Source organism: Tupaia chinensis, unplaced genomic scaffold (genome assembly GCF_000334495.1).
Source record: "Tupaia chinensis unplaced genomic scaffold, TupChi_1.0 Scaffold000515_1, whole genome shotgun sequence".
Classification (NCBI taxonomy): Eukaryota; Metazoa; Chordata; class Mammalia; order Scandentia; family Tupaiidae; genus Tupaia; species Tupaia belangeri.
The window spans coordinates 6,176,496-6,181,546 of NW_006160028.1; the positions used below are offsets into that span (position 1 = coordinate 6,176,496).

The 5,051-nt window shown below is 39.0% G+C and overlaps 1 pseudogene; it reads left to right on the forward strand.

The window, feature by feature from the left end:
* Positions 1–3,185, forward strand: part of LOC102493998 (eukaryotic translation initiation factor 4 gamma 3 pseudogene) — a 9,077-nt pseudogene extending 5,892 nt beyond the window's left edge.
* Positions 3,186–5,051: the final 1,866 nt, after the last annotated feature.

Consider the following 5,051-nt stretch of genomic DNA (forward strand, 5'->3'; position numbering starts at 1 on the left):
ACCCCCCCCCCCCCCCCCGGGGATGGCCATGCCGCAATCCCTTCTCCTCCATTCTCTTCTTGGGATCTTGGGCACACACACACGCATGCCCAATGTGAGTTTAAGCCGCTGGGTCCGGGACTTGAACTGCAGTCAAGTACATGGGAGTCCAGCGACATAGCCATTATGCTAACTGCTGGTCCCTGTACTTCACATTTTTAATGCTATAGCAAAGGGTATTTTTCAGTTTCAATTTCTGATTATTCAGCTGGTATACAGAAATGCCTTTGACTTTAGCAAACTGATCTTGTATACTGAAACATTACTAAAGTCAAGAAATACTTTGAGAACTCTCTTGTAGATGCTATCATTTTTTTTCTACAGATGATTCATGTTATTTGTCAACAAAAAGAATTTTACTTCATTTCTAATGTGAATGCTGCTTTTTCTTTTCTTTTCTTTTCTTTTCTTTCTTTTCTTGCTTGTACCAGCTTTTTTTGCAAGCACAATATTGAACATACTGATAGAAAACCTTCTTGTCTTATTTCTCACTTTAGGGATAAAGCATTTATTTGTCATCATTAAATATAATGTTAACTGTAGAATTTTCATCATCCCTTTATCATATACTCCTTTATCAGGATGAGGAATTTCTTTTGATTTCTATCAATAGTTTGCTAGGAACTTTTGCTAGAGCTCTTCACATGTGTAGATAGTATGGATTTACTCAAGGCAATTTCCTGAGTGTAATAAGATGATCAAATATTAACATGGCTAATTATCTTCTTGGTTTTATTTTTATTTATTTATTTATTTATTTTTTGCCATAGGCCACATGCAACTTTCCAGAGAGAGCGGGAAACTGAGAAATCACCCACCCCCCAGAGGGGATGGCCACACACCGCAGTCCCTTTTCCTCTATTCTCTTGGGATTTTGGAAACACACACACACACACACACACACACACACACAGAGAATGATTTTTAAGTCCAGGACTTCAGCTGTGGCTGGTCATGTGGGAATGCAGCACCTTAACCACCACACCACTTACGGGTCTGGTTTGAGTTTTAAACCACCTTGGCATTTCTGAGACAAGCCCCACTTGACAAGTAGTATTCTTTTTACACACTATTGGATATAATTTGCTAAAACTTCTGTTTAAAAATCTGTTCCCATGTCATTGGGGTATATCAATTGGTGTGTTTTCTATTTGTATAATGCTTTCGTCAGGTTTTGGTAGCAGGGTAATGCTGCTTTTATAGAATGAACTGGGGAATGTTCTTTGCTTATTAATTTTCTGGAGTAATTTTTGTAGAACTGATATTACTGTTCTCTTAAATGTTTGGTAGAATTCACCCATGAAATCATCATTGCCTGGGATTTTCTTTCTTAGTACTTTTTTAACTACAAACAAAATCTTTAAAATAGAGATAAAGCAATGCTGATATCCATTTCTTTATTGGTGAGCTTTCATAATTTTATCTTTCAAGGAACATTTTATCAGAGCTGACAAATTTAAAGGTATAAAGTTGTTTCTAACATTGCCATATTACCCTGTTAGTAACTGTAGCATCTGACAAAGACAGATGAATTTTATATTGTTAAATGAAAAAAAGTCAAGCTTTCATGTAAGAAAAATGTGTGTTAGCATAAACAGAACAAAACATCTGAAACCATAAACACTAAATTGTTAATACTTAGAACTCATTTTAATTGTATTGTATTATTTTTCCAACTTTTAAACTTTAACCAGAAAAAATAAAGCTTTGCTTTTTTGGAAAAAAAAAAAAACACACACACACACACACATGACAGAAAAATAAATAGCAAACTGAAGTTACAATATACAGAAACGATACTTCTAGGGATTATTCCTGTAGTCCGTTACTAGAGAAGATTCTCTGACGTGTAGATCACTGCGGAGCCAGCGATCTCAGCACTGCCAGCCGCCCGACAAGCCTGCACTGGCAGAAGAGGAGACGGAGTCCAAGTCTGTCCCTGATAAATCGCCACACAGTGATGATTTTACGGGAGCCGCAATGTGTTCAGAGCTGAATGCCCAGGGCCTGCTATATGCCTTTGCAAGAGCAGGAGTGGAGTCCACCCTGGAAAGGGGCCAGATCACCAGAGATCACATGGGCCAATTACTGTATCAGCTGGTAGAGTCGGAAAAACTCAGGGAACAGGACTTCTTCAAAGGTTTTTCAGAAACCTTGGAATTGGCAGATGACGTGGCCATTGATATTCCCCCATATTCGGTTGTACCTTGCTGAACTGGTGACTCCCACGTTCAAAGAAGGCAGAATCTCCGTGAAATAACTTATCACAGAATTTAGCAAACCTTTTACCTCCTGTTGGAAGAGCTGGGATCTAGCGTTCTGAAATATTGCACCTTCTATGCAAACAAATGAACCCGAAGAAAGCTGAAGCCTTGTGGAGGGAGGCTGGCCTAACCTGGAAGGCCTGTTTACCAGAAGAGGAAGATGTACATCATTTTCTCTTAGAGAAGAAGTTAGACCTTATAGAGTGTGACAACTCCTGCTCCCCCAAAGCACTTTCAAAGAAAGAGAACTCTCTGCTCAAGAGTTGTATAAGTGACTAGAAAGACATCATTGAAGACAGAGCAAACGATGAGCAGATTTCTCACTGGGAAGAGGTTAATCTAGATGAAAGCAGAGGAGTCCACCTACATTCCTTAGAGCTTTAATGACAGCCATTTGTAAAGCCGCTATAAGAGCCACCTGTTCTACCTTCAGAATGGACACTGCTGTTATCAAGCAGAGTGCCATCTTACTCAAGTACCTACACTCCAATGCGAAGAAGGAACGGCGAGTATTTTATGCACTACAAGAATCGACACTAAAACTTGAACCTGACAATTTGCTGCACATGTTTTCTGATTGTCTATAGGATGAGGAAGGGATCTCAGAAGATGCCTTGTACAAATGGGAGAGCAGCAAGGACCTTGCTGAGCAGAATGGGAAGGGCGTGGCCCTGAAGTCTGTCACTGCGTTCTTCACGTGGCTTCGGAGAGCAGAAGAGGAGTCTGAGGATAACTAAAATTTCAAATACACAAAACAAAAGAAACAATTTCAAGTATTTTTTTAAGTTTCACATCTTCAATCACAGTGCAGCAAGGCCAGTTCTTGCAAAAACCACCAAGTGTGCACACTCGAGGAGGAGAGAGGAAAGAGTAAAAAGGTGACCATGGAGGAAAAAGGTACTGAAAAAAGTAAACTTCAAACCTGAGGGCAGGAGCACTAAAACCAAAGTGGATGTATTATTTATAGAAAACATTGTCTATTTTAATCTTTTCTTTTTAAACAAGGACTCAAAAAGATATTTAGCAAAAAAAAAAAAAAAAGTTAAGAACTTTTCATGAGTTTTAAGGACTGCAAATGCCAGAGTAATTTTTTTTTTTGGGGGGGGGGAGGTTTGGCAGGTGAGCTCACCAGAAAGACAGAGACAGAGAGACAAAAAGCGAGAAATCACCCCCAGGGGGATAGCCACAGGGCAAACCCTTCTCCTCCATCCTCCTCTAGGGATCTTGAGAATGCACGCACATACACCTGGCTTGAGTTTAAGCCACTGGGTCTGGAACTTAAACCGCAGTTGACTACATGGGACTCCATGGACATAGCCATTACATCAACTGCTGGTCCCGCCAGTGTAATTTTTTAATTTGCAACTTCTGTAAACAACTTGTATAATAGAAAAGCAGAGAAACAAATTTCCCTTCCCTGATATGCACCTCACGTTTTAAAGCATAGTAGTTAGTTCAGATTGGAGAAGATTTGGAGTGAACAAGGTAAAAAAGGTTTTTTTTTGAAGGGGGGGCATCAAATCTTTCTGCCTGCCTCTCAGCTTGCTTAAGAAAATTAAAATATCACAATAGTAATCAAAACATACATAATCTTGGGATAGAAGGAAATTCTGTGGACCAGAGAACTCCAAGAATTGTTTAAAAAAAAAAAAAAGTGCTACCCTGGGAAAAGTACTTACTACTTTTGAAATGTTAAGAGCAACTTTAAGGCTTATAAATACATAGGACAAATATTTTTTTTAAAGACAACAAAAAGAAATAGACTTCATACTATTATTTTCACTTTTAAAATATAAAGAACAAAATAAAGACAAACATTGCAAGTTTTTTAAAAAGATACAATCAATATACATAAATGTTTGAAGTGGTGATGATGTTTAGGAAATATGAAAGACAACTGAGAGAGGGCAAGGCACATGGGTGGGAGTAATTAGAAGGCCTTAGCAAAGTTTATCTAATAAACAGTGTAAAGATACAGAGAATTTCTGTGCATGAAACTAAAAATGATGAAATCAGTTTCTCTGTTCATACAACATAATAACAGGTAGCGTAGGGTTGAGCAGGGAACAAGTTAGCTAGGAGCATGCCATGATGAAACTGTCTACAATGGGGTGATGACTGAGATCAGTCTGAGGTATAACACAATCATTTTGTTACTAATAACTGGAATACAAATATTAACAAATCACCTGCCTGACAGAAACATTTTAATGGCTATCCACTGAAATTCTGAATTACTTACTTGTTCTACAGTGTAAGGAACTGTGTTATAAACAGCCCATGAAGAACTATGCCTTCCATGTTAGGTTAAAAAGAAAGGGAAAAAACTGAAAAATAATTTTGCTTCATTATTATGGTTCATACATGATAAAGAAGAAATTTGAGACGCTTAAAGCAGCTCTCCTTAAATTTTCACATCAGAATCACCTAGAAAGCTTTTTGAAAGTATTTATGACTGGGTCCTATGCACCCTCCAAAGATCTGATTCAGGAGGTCTGGGACAGAGAGTACAAAGACAGGTATTTTGGAAGAAGCTCCCCAGGTACACTTCTGGTTAAGAATACCATCTGAGGGACCAGCAGTTAGCGTTAATGGCTAGCTATATTGCTGAACTCCCATGTAGCCGACCACGGACCGAGTCCCGGATCCAGTGGCTTAAACTCACACCCGGCATGTGTGCGTGCGTGCCCAAGATCCCAAGAGGAGAACAGAGAAGGGATGGTGGCGTGGCCATCCCCCCTGGGGGGG